This window comes from Amblyomma americanum, chromosome 7 (genome assembly GCF_052857255.1).
Source record: "Amblyomma americanum isolate KBUSLIRL-KWMA chromosome 7, ASM5285725v1, whole genome shotgun sequence".
NCBI classification, from domain to species: domain Eukaryota; kingdom Metazoa; phylum Arthropoda; class Arachnida; order Ixodida; family Ixodidae; genus Amblyomma; species Amblyomma americanum.
Window position 1 is genome coordinate 167,348,244 of NC_135503.1, and position 17,156 is coordinate 167,365,399.

The following is a 17,156-nucleotide window of genomic DNA, read 5'->3' on the forward strand; positions in this document are numbered from 1 at the left end:
TCTGCTGCATTCGTGGGTATTTATGTTTACTGGGTGTAAGCGAACCTTGAGAGTGTTCACCAGTGCCACCCTCGACCACAGCGCTGGACGTAGCACGTCCTGTAATACCGAGTGTGACGTAGAACTTCATCTAACGGCGAGGGCAGAAACTGTGCGAGAGCCCTCTTATGCTACCTATGGCAAAAAGACTGCCAGAACCGAGACCCCCGTTAAGCTATTAGCAGACAAGGTAAAGGCAATGAGGGGCTCGTTTGACAAACATATTAAGGAAGCAAACAGTCACCAAAACCAAGGTGCATAGGGGAATGCTTTTATTTTTTTTAATTTTTAATGCCAATCAATCGGTGTAAAGAAAAGTACTTATAAAGCCGCAGAAAAAACAACCATGCCGCCAGTGGGATCTGAACCCACGACCTCCAGATATCGCGTCCGGTGCTCTTCCCAACTTAGCTACGGCGATGGATGTCCAATCTGCTGCTTTTGGTGGGTATTTAAGTTCACTAGGTGTAAGCGAACCTTGAGTGTTCACCAGCGCCACGCTCGACCACAGCGGTGGATCGTAGCCCATCCTGTAATACAGCGAGTGTGACGTAGAACGTCATCTAACGGTGAGGGCGGAAACTGTGCGAGAGCCCTCTTATGCTATCTATGGCAACAAGACTGCCAGAACCGAGACCCCCGTTAAGCTATTAGCAGACATGGTAAAGTAAATGAGGGGCTCGTTTGACAACCATATTAAGGAAGCCAACAGTCCCCGAAACCAAGGTGCATGGGAATGCTTATAATTTTTTTTTCAATTTTTAGTGCCAATCAATCGGTTTAAAGAAAAATACTTATAAAGCAGAAGAAAAAACAACCTTGCCGCCGGTGGGATCCGAACCCACGACCTCCGGATATCGCGTCCGGTGCTCTTCCCAACTTGGCTACGGCGACGGATGTCAAATCTCTTGCTTTTGGTGGGTATTTAAGTTTACTGGATGTCAGCGAACCTTGAGAGTGTTCAGCAGCGCCACCCTCGACCACAGCGGTGGATCGTAGATCGTCCTGCAATACCGCGAATGCGACGTAGAACGTCATCTAACGGCGAGGGCGGAAACTGTGCGAGAGCCCTCTTATGCTATCTATGGGAACAAGACTGCCAGAACCGAGACCCCCGTTAAGCTATTAGCAGACAAGGTAAACGAAATGAGGGGCTCGTTTGACAAACATATTAAGAAAGCCAACAGTCACCGAAACCAAGGTGCATAAGGGAATGCTTTTATTTTTTTTCAATTTTTAGTGCAAATAAATCGGTTTAAAGAAAATTACTTATAAAGCAGCAGAAAAAAACAACAATGCCGCCGGTGGGATCCGAACCCACGAGCTCCGGATATCGCGTCCGGTGCTCTTACCAACTGAGCTACTGCGACGGACGTCCAATCTGCTGCTTTCGTGGGTATTTATGTTTTCTGGGTGTAAGCGAACCTTGAGAGTGTTCACCAGCGCCACCCTCGACCACAGCGGTGGACGTAGCACGTCCTGTAATACCGCGAATGTGACGTAGAACGTCATCTAAAAAAGAGGGCGTAAACTGTGCGAGAGCCCTCTTATGCTACCTATGGCAACAAGACTGCCAGAACCGAGACCCCCATTAAGCTATTAGCAGACAAGGTAAAGTAAATGAGGGGCTCGTTTGACAAACATATTAAGGAAGCCAACAGTCACCGAAACCAAGGTGCATAGGAGAATGCTTTTAATTTTTAGTACCAATCAATCGGTTTAAAGAAAATTACTTATAAAGCAGCAGAAAAAACAACCATGCCGCCGGTGGGATTGGAACCCACGACCTCCGAATATCGCGTCCGGTGCTCTTACCAACTGAGCTACGGCGACGGATGTCCAATCTGCTGGTTTCGTGGGTATTTATGTTTACTGGGTGTAAGCGAACCTTGAGAGCGTTTACCAGCGCCACCCGCGACCACAGCGGTGGACGTAGCACGTCCTGTAATACCGTGAGTGTGACGTAGAACGTCATCTAACGGCGAGGGCGGAAACTGTGCGAGAGCCGTCTTATGCTATCTATGGCAACAAGACTGCCAGAACCGAGACCCCCGTTAAGCTATTAGCAGACAAGGTAAAGGCAATGAGGGGCTCGTTTGACAACCATATTAAGGAAGCCAACAGTCACCGAATCCAAGGTGCATAGGGGAATGCTTATAATTTTTTTTAAAATTTTCAGTGCCAATCAATCGGTTTAAAGAAAATTACTTATAAAGCAGCAGGAAAAACAACAATGCCACCGGTGGGATTCGAACCTACGACCTCCGAATATCGCGTCCAGTGCTCTTACCAACTGAGCTACGGCGACGGATGTCAAATCTCCTTCTTTTGGTGGGTATTTAAGTTTATTGGTTGTAAGCGAACCTTGAGAGTGTTCACCAGCGCCACCCTCGAACACAGCGGTGGATCGTAGCACGTCCTGTAATACCGCGAGTGTGACGTAGAACGTCGTCTAACGGCGAGGGCGGAAACTGTGCGAGAGCCCTCTTATGCTATCTATGGCAACAAGACCGCCAGAACCGAGACCCCCGTTAAGCTATTAGCAGACAAGGTAAAGGAAATGAGGGGCTCGTTTGACAAACATATTAAGAAAGCCAACAGTCACCGAAACCAAGGTGCATAGGAGAATGCTTTTAATTTTTTTTTTTCAATATTTAGTGCAAATCAGTCGGATTAAAGAAAATTACTTATAAAGCAGCAGAAAAAACAACAATGTCGCCGGTAGGATTCGAACCTACGACCTCCGAATATCGCATCCGGTGCTCTTACCAACTGAGCTACTGCGACGGATGTCCAATCTGCTGCTTTCGTGGGTATTTATGATTTCTGGGTGTAAGCGAACCTTGAGAGTGTTCATCAGCGCCACCCTCGACCACAGCGGTGGACGTAGCACGTCCTGTAATACCGTGAGTGTGACGTAGAACGTCATCTAACAAAGAGGGCGTAAAGTGTGCGAGAGCCCTCTTATGCTACCCATGGCAACAAGACTGCCAGAACCGAGACCCCCATTAAGCTATTAGCAGGCATGGTAAAGGAAATGAGGGGTTTGTTTGACAAACAGATTAAGGAAGCCAACAGTCACCGAAACCAAGGAACATAGGGGAATGCTTTTAATTTCTTATTAAATTTTTAGTGCCAATCAATCGGTTTAAAGAAAATTACTTATAAAGCAGCAGAAAAAACAACCATGCCGCCGGTGGGATCCGAACCCACGATCTCCGGATATCGCGTCCGGTGCTCTTCCCAACTTAGCTACGGCGACGGATGTCAAATCTGCTGCTTTCGTGGGTATTTATGTTTACTGGGTGTAAGCGAACCTTGAGAGTGTTCACCAGTGCCACCCTCGACCACAGCGCTGGACGTAGCACGTCCTGTAATACCGAGTGTGACGTGGAACGTCATCTAACGGCGAGGGCGGAAACTGTGCGAGAGCCCTCTTATGCTACCTATGGCAACAAGGCTGCCACAACCGAGACTCCCGTTAAGCTATTAGCAGACAAGGTAAAGGAAATGAGGGGCTCGTTTGACAAACATATTAAGGAAGCCAACAGTCGCCGAAAAAAGGTGCATAGGGGAATGCTTTTAATTTTTTTTTTAATTTTTAGTGACAATCAATGGGTTTAAAGAAAATTAATTATAAAGGAGCAGAAAAAACAACAATGCCGCCGGTGGGATCCGAACCCACGACCTCCGAATATCGCGTCCGGTGATCTTACCATCTGAGGTACGGCTATGGATGTGCACTCTGCTGCTTTCGTGGGTATTTATGTTTACTGGGTGTAAGCGAACCTTGAGAGTGTTCACCAGTGCTACCCTCGACCACAGCGGTGGACGTAGCACGTCCTGTAATACCGCGAGTGTGACGTAGAACGTCATCTAACGGAGAGGGCGGAAACTGTGCGAGAGCCCTCTTATGCTACCTATGGCAACAAGTATGCCAGAACCGAGACCCCCGTAAAGCTATTAGCAGACAAGGTAAAGGAAATGAAGGGCTCGTTTGACAAACATATTAAGGAAGCCAACAGTCACCGAAACCAAGGTGCATAGGAGAATGCTTTTAATTTTTAGTACCAATCAATCGGTTTAAAGAAAATTACTTATAAAGCAGCAGAAAAAACAACCATGCCGCCGGTGGGATTGGAACCCACGACCTCCGAATATCGCGTCCGGTGCTCTTACCAACTGAGCTACGGCGACGGATGTCCAATCTGCTGGTTTCGTGGGTATTTATGTTTACTGGGTGTAAGCGAACCTTGAGAGCGTTTACCAGCGCCACCCGCGACCACAGCGGTGGACGTAGCACGTCCTGTAATACCGTGAGTGTGACGTAGAACGTCATCTAACGGCGAGGGCGGAAACTGCGAGAGCCTTCTTATGCTACCTATGGCAACAAGACTGCCAGAACCGAGACCCCCGTTAAGCTATTAGCAGACATGGTAAAGTAAATGAGGGGCTCGTTTGACAACCATATTAAGGAAGCCAACAGTCCCCGAAACCAAGGTGCATAGGGGATTGTTTTTAATGTTTTTTTTAATTTTAGTGCCAATCAATCGGTTTAAAGAAAATTACTTATAAAGCAGCAGAAAAAACAACCATGCCGCCGGTGGGATCCGAACCCACGATCTCCGGATATCGCGTCCGGTGCTCTTCCCAACTTAGCTACGGCGACGGATGTCAAATCTGCTGCTTTTGGTGGGTATTTAAGATTACTGGATGTAAGCGAACCTTGAGAGTGTTCACCAGCGCAACCCTCGATCACAGCGGTGGATCGTAGATCATCCTGTAATACCCCGAGTGCGACGTAGAACGTCATCTAACGGTGAGGGCGGAAACTGCGAGAGCCCTCTTATGCTACCTATGGCAACAAGACTGCCAGAACCGAGACCCCCGTTAAGCTATTAGCCGACATGGTAAAGTAAATGAGGGGCTCGTTTGACAACCATATTAAGGAAGCCAACAGTCACCGAAACCAAGGTACATAGGGGAATGCTTTTAATTTCTTTTTAAATTTCTAGTGCCAATCAATCGGTTTAAGGAAAATTACTGATAAAGCAGCAGAAAAACAACCATGCCGCCGGTGGGATCCGAACCCACGACCTCCGAATATCGCGTCCGGTGCTCTTACAAAACTTAGCTACGGCGACGGATGTCCAATCTGCTGCTTTCGTGGGTATTTATGTTTACTGGGTGTAAGCGAACCTTGAGAGTGTTCACCAGCGCCACCCTCGACCACAGCGGTGGACGTAGCACGTCCTGTAATACCGCGAGTGTGACGTAGAACGTCATCTAACGACGAGGGCGGAAACTGTGCGACAGCCCCCTTATGCTGCCTATGGCAACAAGACTAACAGAACCGAGACCCCCGTTAAGCTATTAGCAGACAAGGTAATTAAATGAGGGGCTCGTTTGACAAACATATTAAGGAAGCCAACAGTCACCGAAACCAAGGTGCACAGGGGAATGCTTAAAATTTTTTTTCAATTTTCAGTGCCAATCAATCGGTTTAAAGAAAATTACTTATAAAGCAGGAGAAAAAACAACAATGCCGCCGGTGGGATCCGAACCTACGACCTCCGAATATCGCGTCCGGTGCTCTTACCTACTCAGCTACGGCGACGGATGTCCAATCAGCTGCTTTCCTGGGTATTTATGTGTACTGGGTGTAAGCGAACTTTGAGAGCGTTGACCAGCGCCACCCTCGACCACAGCGGAGGACGTAGCACGTCCTGTAATACCGCGGCCGTGACGTAGACCGTCATCTAACGGCGAGGGCGTAAACTCTGCGAGAGCCGTCTTATGCTATCTATGGCAACAAGACTGCCAGAACCGAGACCCCCGTTAAGCTATTAGCAGACAAGGCAAAGGAAATGAGGGGCTCGTTTGACAAACATATTAAGGAAGCCAACAGTCACCGAAACCAAGGTGCATAGGGGAATGTTATAATTTTTTTTTTTTAATTTTTAGTGCCAATCAATCGGTTTAAAGAAAAATACTTATAAAGCAGAAGAAAAAACAACCATGCCACCGGTGGGATCCGAACCCACGACCTCCGGATATCGCGTCCGGTGCTCTTCCCAACTTAGCTACGGCGGCGGATGTCAAATCTCCTGCTTTTGGTGGGTATTTAGTTTACTGGATGTAAGCGAACCTTGAGAGTGTTCACCAGCGCCACCATCGACCACAGCGGTGGATCGTAGATCGTCCTGTAATACCGCGAGTGTGACGTAGAACGTAGTCTAACGGTGAGGGCGGAAACTGTGCGAGAGCCCTCTTATGCTATATATGGCAACAAGACTGCCAGAACCAAGACCCCCGTTAAGCTATTAGCAGACATGGTAAAGGAAATGAGGCGCTTGTTTGACAAACATATTAAGGAAGCCAACAGTCGCCGAAACCAAGGTGCATAGGGGATTGTTTTTAATGTTTTTTTTTAATTTTAGTGCCAATCAATCGGTTTAAAGAAAATTACTTATAAAGCAGCAGAAAAAACAACAATGCCACCGGTGGGATCCGAACCTACGACCTCCGAATATCGCGTCCGGTGCTCTTACCTACTGAGCTACGGTGACGGATGTCTAATCTGCTGCTTTCCTGGGTATTTAGGTTTACTGGGTGAAGCGAACGTTGACAGCGTTCACCAGCGCCACACTCGAGCACAGCGGTGGACGTAGCACGTCCTGTAATACCGCGAGTGTGACGTAGAACGTCATCAAACGGCGAGGGCGGAAACTGTGCGAGAGCCCTCTTATGCTATCTATGGCAACAAGACTGCCAGAACCGAGACCCCCGTTAAGCTATTAGCAGACAAGGTAAACGAAATGAGGGGCTCGTTTGACAAACATATTAAGAAAGCCAACAGTCACCGAAACCAAGGTGCATAGGGGAATGCTTTTAATTTTTTTTTCAATTTTTAGTGCAAATCAATCGGTTTAAAGAAAATTACTTATAAAGCAGCAGAAAAAAACAACAATGCCGCCGGTGGGATCCGAACCCACGACCTCCGGATATCGCGTCCGGTGCTCTTACCAACTGAGCTACTGCGACGGATGTCCATTCTGCTGCTTTCGTGGGTATTTATGTTTTCTGGGTGTAAGCGAACCTTGAGATCGTTTACCAGCGCCACCCTCGACCACAGCGGTGGACGTAGCACGTCCTGTAATACCGTGAGTGTGACGTAGAACGTTATCTAACGGCGAGGGCGGAAACTGTGCGAGAGCCCTCTTATGCTATCTATGGCAACAAGACTGCCAGAACCGAGACCCCCGTTAAGCTATTAGCAGACAAGGTAAAGGCAATGAGGGGCTTGACAAACATATTAAGGAAGCCAAGAGTCACAGAAACCAAGGTGCATAGGGGAATGCTTATAATTTTTTTCAATTTTCAGTGCCAATCAATCGGTTTAAAGAAAATTACTTATAAAGCAGCAGAAAAAACAACAATGCCGCCGGTAGGATCCGAACCTACGACCTCCGAATATCGCGTCCGGTGCTCTTACCTACTGAGCTACGGCGACGGATGTCCAATCTGCTGCTTTCCTGGGTATTTATGCTTACTGGGTGTAAGCGAACCTTGAGAGCGTTTACCAGCGCCACCCTCGACCACAGCGGTGGACGTAGCACGTCCTGTAATACCGTGAGTGTGACGTAGAACGTCATCTAACGGCGAGGGCGTAAACTGTGCGAGAGCCCTCTTATACTACCTATGGCAACAAGACTGCCAGAACCAAGACCCCCGTTAAGCTATTAGCAGACAAGGCAAAGGAAATGAGGGGCTAGTTTGACAAACATATTTAGGAAGCCAACAGTCACCGAAACCAAGGTGCATAGGGGAATGTTTTTAATTTTTTTTTAAATTTTTAGTGTCAATCAATCGGTTTAAAGAAAAATACTTATAAAGCACAAGAAAAACAACCATGCCGCCGGTGGGATCCGAACCCACGACCTCCGGATATCGCGTCCGGTGCTCTTCCCAACTTAGCTACGGCGACTGATGTCAAATCTTCTGCTTTTGGTGGGTATTTAAGTTTACTGGATGTAAGCGAACCTTGAGAGTGTTCACCAGCGCCACCCTCGACCACAGCGGTGGATCGTAGATCGTCCTGTAATACCGCGAGTGTGACGTGGAACGTCGTCTAACGGTGAGGGCGGAAACTGTGCGAGAGCTCTCTTATGCTATATATGGCAACAAGACTGCCAGAACCGTGACCCCCGTTAAGCTATTAGCAGACATGGTAAAGTAAATGAGGGGCTTGTTTGACAAACATATTAAGGAAGCCAACCGTCACCGAAACCAAGATACATTGGGGAATGTTTTTAATTTCTTTTTAAACCTTTAGTGCCAATCAATCGGTTTAAGGAAAATTACTTATAAAGCAGGAGAAAAACAACCATGCCGCCGGTGGGATCCGAACCCACGACCTCCGAATATCGCGTCCGGTGCTCTTACCAACTGAGCTACGGCGACGGATGTCCAATCTGCTGCTTTCGTGGGTATTTATGTTTACTGGGCGTAAGCGAACGTTGAGAGTGTTCACCAGTGCCACCGTCGACCACAGCGGTGGACGTAGCACGTCCTGTAATACCGCCAGTGTGACGTAGAACGTCATCTAACGGCGAGGGCGTAAACTGTGCGAGAGCCCTCTTATACTACCTATGGCAACAAGACTGCCAGAACCAAGACCCCCGTTAAGCTATTAGCAGACAAGGCAAAGGAAATGAGGGGCTAGTTTGACAAACATATTTAGGAAGCCAACAGTCACCGAAACCAAGGTGCATAGGGGAATGTTTTTAATTTTTTTTTAAATTTTTAGTGTCAATCAATCGGTTTAAAGAAAAATACTTATAAAGCACAAGAAAAACAACCATGCCGCCGGTGGGATCCGAACCCACGACCTCCGGATATCGCGTCCGGTGCTCTTCCCAACTTAGCTACGGCGACTGATGTCAAATCTTCTGCTTTTGGTGGGTATTTAAGTTTACTGGATGTAAGCGAACCTTGAGAGTGTTCACCAGCGCCACCCTCGACCACAGCGGTGGATCGTAGATCGTCCTGTAATACCGCGAGTGTGACGTAGAACGTCGTCTAACGGTGAGGGCGGAAACTGTGCGAGAGCTCTCTTATGCTATATATGGCAACAAGACTGCCAGAACCGTGACCCCCGTTAAGCTATTAGCAGACATGGTAAAGTAAATGAGGGGCTTGTTTGACAAACATATTAAGGAAGCCAACCGTCACCGAAACCAAGATACATTGGGGAATGTTTTTAATTTCTTTTTAAACCTTTAGTGCCAATCAATCGGTTTAAGGAAAATTACTTATAAAGCAGGAGAAAAACAACCATGCCGCCGGTGGGATCCGAACCCACGACCTCCGAATATCGCGTCCGGTGCTCTTACCAACTGAGCTACGGCGACGGATGTCCAATCTGCTGCTTTCGTGGGTATTTATGTTTACTGGGTGTAAGCGAACGTTGAGAGTGTTCACCAGTGCCACCCTCGACCACAGCGGTGGACGTAGCACGTCCTGTAATACCGCCAGTGTGACGTAGAACGTCGTCTAACGGTGAGGGCGGAAACTGTGCGAGAGCTCTCTTATGCTATATATGGCAACAAGACTGCCAGAACCGTGACCCCCGTTAAGCTATTAGCAGACATGGTAAAGTAAATGAGGGGCTTGTTTGACAAACATATTAAGGAAGCCAACCGTCACCGAAACCAAGATACATTGGGGAATGTTTTTAATTTTTTTTAAACCTTTAGTGCCAATCAATCGGTTTAAGGAAAATTACTTATAAAGCAGGAGAAAAACAACCATGCCGCCGGTGGGATCCGAACCCACGACCTCCGAATATCGCGTCCGGTGCTCTTTCCAACTGAGCTACGGCGACGGATGTCCAATCTGCTGCTTTCGTGGGTATTTATGTTTAGTGGGTGTAAGCGAACGTTGAGAGTGTTCACCAGTGCCACCCTCGACCACAGCGGTGGACGTAGCACGTCCTGTAATACCGCCAGTGTGACGTAGAACGTCATCTAACGGCGAGGGCGGAAACTGTGCGAGAGCCGTCTTATGCTATCTATGGCAACAAGACTGCCAGAACCGAGGCGCCCGTTAAGCTATTAGCAGACAAGGCAAAGGAAACGAGGGGCGCGTTTGACAAACATATTAAGGAAGCCAACAGTCACCGAAACCAAGGTGCATAGGGGAATGCTTTTAATTTTTTTTTAATTTTTAGTGCCAATCAATCGGTTTAAAGAAAAATAATTATAAAGCAGAAGAAAAAACAACCATGCCGCCGGTGGGATCCGAACCCACGACCTCCGGATATCGCGTCCGGTGCTCTTCCCAACTTAGCTACGGCGACGGATGTCAAATCTCCTGCTTTTGGTGGGTATTTAAGTTTACTGAATGTAAGCGAACCTTGAGAGTGTTCACCAGCGCCACCCTCGACTACAGCGGTGGATCGCAGATCGTCCTGTAATACCGCGAGTGTGACGTAGAATGTCGTCTAACGGTGAGGGCGGAAACTGTGCGAGAGCCCCCTTATGCTGCCTATGGCAACAAGACTGCCAAAACCGAGACCCCCGTTAAGCTATTAGCAGACAAGGTAAAGGAAATGAGGGGCTCGTTTGACAAACATATTAAGGAAGCCAACAGTCGCTGAAACCAAGGTGCATAGGGTAATGCTTTTAATGTTTTTTTTAATTTTATTGCCAATCAATCGGTTTAAGGAAAATTACTTATAAAGCAGCAGAAAAACAACCATGCCGCCGGTGGGATCCGAACCCACGACCTCCGAATATCGCGTCCGGTGCTCTTACCAACTGAGCTACGGCGACGGATGTCCAATCTGCTGCTTTCGTCGGTATTTATGTTTACTGGGTGTAAGCGAACCTTGAGAGTGTTCACCAGCGCCACCCTCGACCACAGCGGTGGACGTAGCACGTCCTGTAATACCGCGAGTGTGACGTAGAACGTCATCTAACGGCGAGGGCGGAAACTGTGCGAGAGCCCTCTTATGCTATCTATGGCAACAACACTGCCAGAACCGAGACCCCCGTTTAGCTATTAGCAGACAAGGTAAAGAAAATGAGGGGCTCGTTTGACAAACATATTAAGAAAGCCAACAGTCACCGAAACCAAGGTGCATAGGGGAATGCTTTTAATTTTTTTTTTCAATCTTTAGTGCAAATCAATCGTTTTAAAGAAAATTACTTATAAAGCAGCAGAAAAAAACAACAATGCCGCCGGTGGGATCCGAACCCATGTCCTCCGTATATCGCATCCGGTGCTCTTACCAACTGAGCTACTGCGACGGATGTCCAATCTGCTGCTTTCGTGGGTATTTATGTTTTCTGGGTGTAAGCGAACCTTGGGAGTGTTCACCAGCGCCACCCTCGACCACAGCGGTGGACGTAGCACGTCCTGTAATACCGCGAGTGTGACGTAGAACGTCATCTAACAAAGAGGACGTAACCTGTGCGAGAGCCTTCTTATGCTACCTATGGCAACAAGACTGCCAGAACTGAGACCCCCGTTAAGCTATTAGCAGACAAGCTAAAGGAAATGAGGGGCTCGTTTGACAAACATATTAAGGAAGCCAACAGTCACCGAAACCAAGGTGCATAGGAGAATGCTTTTAATTTTTAGTACCAATCAATCGGTTTAAAGAAAATTACTTATAAAGCTGCAGAAAAAACAACCATGCCGCCGGTGGGATTTGAACCCACGACCACCGAATATCGCGTCCGGTGCTCTTACCAACTGAGCTATGGCGACGGATGTCCAATCTGCTGCTTTCGTATGTATTTATGTTTACTGGGTGTAAGCGAACCTTGAGAGTGTTCACCAGCGTCACCCTCGACCACAGCGCTGGACGTAGCACGTCCTGTAATACCGCGAGTGTGACGTAAAACGTCATCTAACGGCGAGGGCGGAAACTGTGCGAGAGCCCTCTTATGCTACCTATGGCAACAAGACTAACAGAACCGAGACCCCCGTTAAGCTATTAGCAGACATGGTAAAGTAAATGAGGGGCTCGTTTGACAAACATATTAAGGAAGCCAACAGTCGCCGAAACCAAGGGGCATAGGGGAATGCTTTTAATTTTTTTAAATTTTTGTTCCAACCAATCGGTTTAAAGAAAATTACTTATAAAGCAGCAGAAAAAATAACCATGCCGCCGGTGGGTCCGAACCCACAACTTCCAAATATCGCGTCCGGTGCTCTTACCAACTGAGCTATGGCGACGGATGTCCAATCTGCTGCTTTCGTATGTATTTATGTTTACTGGGTGTAAGCGAACCTTGAGAGTGTTCACCAGCGTCACCCTCGACCACAGCGGTGGACGTAGCACGTCCTGTAATACCGCCAGTGTGACGTAAAACGTCATCTAACGGCGAGGGCGGAAACTGTGCGAGAGCCCTCTTATGCTACCTATGGCAACAAGACTAACAGAACCGAGACCCCCGTTAAGCTATTAGCAGACATGGTAAAGTAAATGAGGGGCTCGTTTTATAACCATAATAAGGAAGCCAACAGTCACCGAATCCAAGGTGCATAGGGGAATGCTTATAATTTTTTTTTAATTTTCAGTGCCAATCAATCGGTTTAAAGAAAATTACTTATAAAGCAGCAGAAAAAACAACAATGCCGCCGGTAGGATCCGAACCTACGACCTCCGAATATCGCGTCCGGTGCTCTTACCAACTGAGCTACGGCGACGGATGTCAAATCTCCTTCTTTTGGTGGGTATTTAAGTTTACTGGATGTAAGCGAACCTTGAGAGTGTTCACCAGCGCCACCCTCGACCACAGCGGTGGATCGTAGATCGTCCTGTAATACCGCGAGTGTGACGTAGAACGTCGTCTAACGGCGAGGGCGGAAACTGTGCGAGAGCCCTCTTATGCTATCTATGGCAACAAGACTGCCAGAACCGAGACCCCCGTTAAGCTATTAGCAGACAAGGTAAAGGAAATGAGGGGCTCGTTTGACAAACATATTAAGAAAGCCAACAGTCACCGAAACCAAGGTGCATAGGAGAATGCTTTTAATTTTTTTTTCAATTTTTAGTGCAAATCAGTCGGATTAAAGAAAATTACTTATAAAGACAAGCAAAAAAACAACAATGCCGCCGGTGGGATCCGAACCCACTACCTCCGGATATCGGATCCGGTGCTCTTACCAACTGAGCTACTGCGACGGATGTCCAATCTGCTGCTTTCGTGGGTATTTATGTTTTCTGGGTGTAAGCGAACCTTGAGAGTGTTCATCAGCGCCACCCTCGACCACAGCGGTGGAAGTAGCACGTCCTGTAATACCGCGAGTGTGACGTAGAACGTCATCTAACAAAGAGGGCGTAAAGTGTGCGAGAGCCCTCTTATGATACCCATGGCAACAAGACTGCCAGAACCGAGACCCCCATTAAGCTAATAGCAGACATGGTAAAGGAAATGAGGGGCTTGTTTGACAAACAGATTAAGGAAGCCAACAGTCACCTAAACCAAGGAACATAGGGGAATGCTTTTAATTTCTTAATAAATTTTTAGTGCCAATCAATCGTTTTAAGGAAAACTACTTATAAAGCAGCAGAAAAAGAACCATGCCGCCGGTGGGATCCGAACCCACGACCTCCGAATATCGCGTCCGGTGCTCTTACCAACTGAGCTACGGCGACGGATGTCCAATCTGCTGCATTCGTGGGTATTTATGTTTACTGGGTGTAAGCGAACCTTGAGAGTGTTCACCAGTGCCACCCTCGACCACAGCGCTGGACGTAGCACGTCCTGTAATACCGAGTGTGACGTAGAACGTCATCTAACGGCGAGGGCGGAAACTGTGCGAGAGCCCCCTTATGCTGCCTATGGCACCAAGACTGCCAGAACCGACACCCCCGTTAAGCTATTAGCAGACAAGGTAAAGGAAATGAGGGGCTCGTTTGACAAACATATTAAGGAAGCCAACAGTCGCTGAAACCAAGGTGCATAGGGGAATGGTTTTAATGTTTTTTTTTAATTTTAGTGCCAATCAATCGGTTTAAAGAAAATTACTCATAAAGCAGCAGAAAAAACAACCATGCCGCCAGTGGGATCTGAACCCACGACCTCCAGATATCGCGTCCGGTGCTCTTCCCAACTTAGCTACGGCGATGGATGTCCAATCTGCTGCTTTTGGTGGGTATTTAAGTTCACTAGGTGTAAGCGAACCTTGAGTGTTCACCAGCGCCACGCTCGACCACAGCGGTGGATCGTAGCCCGTCCTGTAATACCGCGAGTGTGACGTAGAACGTCATCTAACGGTGAGGGCGGAAACTGTGCGAGAGCCCTCTTATGCTATCTATGGCAACAAGACTGCCAGAACCGAGACCCCCGTTAAGCTATTAGCAGACATGGTAAAGTAAATGAGGGGCTCGTTTGACAACCATATTAAGGAAGCCAACAGTCCCCGAAACCAAGGTGCATAGGGGAGTGCTTATAATTTTTTTCAATTTTTAGTGCCAATCAACCGGTTTAAAGAAAAATACTTATAAAGCAGAAGAAAAAACAACCTTGCCGCCGGTGGGATCCGAACCCACGACCTCCGGATATCGCGTCCGGTGCTCTTACCAACTGAGCTACGGCGACGGATGTCCAATCTGCTGCTTTCCTGGGTATTTATGTTTACTGGGTGTAAGCGAACGTTGAGAGCGTTCACCAGCGCCACCCTCGACCACAGCGGTGGACGTAGCACGTCCTGTAATACCGCGAGTGTGACGTAGAACGTCATCTAACGCCGAGGGCGGAAACTGTGCGAGAGCGCTCTTATGCTATCTATGGCAACAAGACTGCCAGAACCGAGGCCCCCGTTGAGCTATTAGCAGACAAGGTAATGGAAATGAGGGGCTCGTTTGACAAACATATTAAGGAAGGCAACAGTCACCGAATCCAAGGTGCATAGGGGAATGCTTATAATTTTTTTTAAATTTTCAGTGCCAATCAATCGGTTTAAAGAAAATTACTTATAAAGCAGAAGAAAAAACAACCATGCCGCCGGTGGGATCCGAACCCACGACCTCCGGATATCGCGTCCGGTGCTCTTACCAACTGAGCTACGGCGACGGATGTCCAATCTGCTGCTTTCGTGGGTATTTATGTTTACTGGGTGTAAGCGAACCTTGACAGTGTTCACCAGCGCCACCCTCGACCACAGCGGTGGACGTAGCACGTCCTGTAATACCGCGAGTTTGACGTAGAACGTCATCTAACAAAGAGGGCGTAAACTGTGCGAGAGCCCTCTTATGCTACCTATGGCAACAAGACTGCCAGAACCGAGACCCCCATTAAGCTATTAGCAGACAAGGTAAAGGAAATGAGGGCCTCGTTTGACAAACATATTAAGGAAGCCAACAGTCACCGAAACCAAGGTGCATAGGAGAATGCTTTTAATTTTTAGTACCAATCAATCGGTTTAAAGAAAATTACTTATAAAGCAGCAGAAAAAACAACCATGCCGCCGGTGGGATTGGAACCCACGACCTCCAGATATCGCGTCCGGTGCTCTTCCCAACTTAGCTACGGCGATGGATGTCCAATCTGCTGCTTTTGGTGGGTATTTAGGTTCACTAGGTGTAAGCGAACCTTTAGTGTTCACCAGCGCCACCCTCGACCACAGCGGGGGATCGTAGCCCGTCCTGCAATACCGCGAGTGTGACGTAGAACGTCGTCAAACGGCGAGGGCGGAAACTGTGCGAGAGCCCCCTTATGCTGCCTATGGCAACAAGACTGCCAGAACCGAGACCCCCGTTAAGCTATTAGCAGACAAGGTAAAGGAAATGAGGGGCTCGATTGACAAACATATTAAGGAAGCCAACAGTCGCCGAAACCAAGGTGCATAGGGGAATGCTTTTAATTTTTTTTTAATTTTTGTGCCAATCAATCGGTTTAAAGAAAATTACTTATAAAGCAGCAGAAAAAACAACCATGCCGCCGGTGGGATCCGAACCCACTACCTCCGGATATCGCATCCGGTGCTCTTACCAACTGAGCTACTGCGACGGATGTCCAATGTGCTGCTTTCGTGCGTATTTATGTTTTCTGGGTGTAAGCGAACCTTGAGAGTGTTCATCAGCGCCACCCTCGACCACAGCGGTGGACGTAGCACGTCCTGTAATACCGCGAGTGTGACGTAGAACGTCATCTAACAAAGAGGGCGTAAAGTGTGCGAGAGCGCTCTTATGCTATCTATGGCAACAAGACTGCCAGAACGGAGGCCCCCGTTGAGCTATTAGCAGACAAGGTAAAGGAAATGAGGGGCTCGTTTGACAAACATATTAAGGAAGGCAACAGTCACCGAATCCAAGGTGCATAGGGGAATGCTTATAATTTTTTTTAAATTTTCAGTGCCAATCAATCGGTTTAAAGAAAATTACTTATAAAGCAGAAGAAAAAACAACCATGCCGCCGGTGGGATCCGAACCCACGACCTCCGGATATCGCGTCCGGTGCTCTTACCAACTGAGCTACGGCGACGGATGTCCAATCTGCTGCTTTCGTGGGTATTTATGTTTACTGGGTGTAAGCGAACCTTGACAGTGTTCACCAGCGCCACCCTCGACCACAGCGGTGGACGTAGCACGTCCTGTAATACCGCGAGTTTGACGTAGAACGTCATCTAACAAAGAGGGCGTAAACTGTGCGAGAGCCCTCTTATGCTACCTATGGCAACAAGACTGCCAGAACCGAGACCCCCATTAAGCTATTAGCAGACAAGGTAAAGGAAATGAGGGCCTCGTTTGACAAACATATCAAGAAAGCCAACAGTCACCGAAACCAAGGTGCATAAGGGAATGCTTTTATTTTTTTTCATTTTTTAGTGCAAATAAATCGGTTTAAAGAAAATTACTTATAAGGCAGCAGAAAAAAACAACAATGCCGCCGGTGGGATCCGAACCCACGACCTCCGGATATCGCGTCCGGTGCTCTTACCAACTCAGCTACTGCGGCGGATGTCCAATCTGCTGCTTTCGTGGGTATTTATGTTTTCTGGGTGTAAGCGAACCTTGAGAGTGTTCACCAGCGCCACCCTCGACCACAGCGGTGGACGTAGCACGTGCTGTAATACCGCGAATGTGGCGTAGAACGTCA

At 47.8% G+C, this 17,156-nt stretch overlaps 3 non-coding genes across 3 annotated transcripts; all 3 read right to left on the minus strand.

Moving 5' to 3' along the window:
- Positions 1 to 14,583: 14,583 nt before the first annotated feature.
- Positions 14,584 to 14,657, minus strand: TRNAS-CGA (transfer RNA serine (anticodon CGA)). The gene has a single exon. It is a non-coding gene; the product is annotated as a tRNA-Ser (tRNA).
- A 400-nt stretch (positions 14,658 to 15,057) lies between these two features.
- On the minus strand, positions 15,058 to 15,131 carry TRNAS-CGA (transfer RNA serine (anticodon CGA)). The gene has a single exon. It is a non-coding gene; the product is annotated as a tRNA-Ser (tRNA).
- Positions 15,132 to 16,467: 1,336 nt separating this feature from the next.
- Positions 16,468 to 16,541, minus strand: TRNAS-CGA (transfer RNA serine (anticodon CGA)). Its single transcript has one exon. It is a non-coding gene; the product is annotated as a tRNA-Ser (tRNA).
- Positions 16,542 to 17,156: the final 615 nt, after the last annotated feature.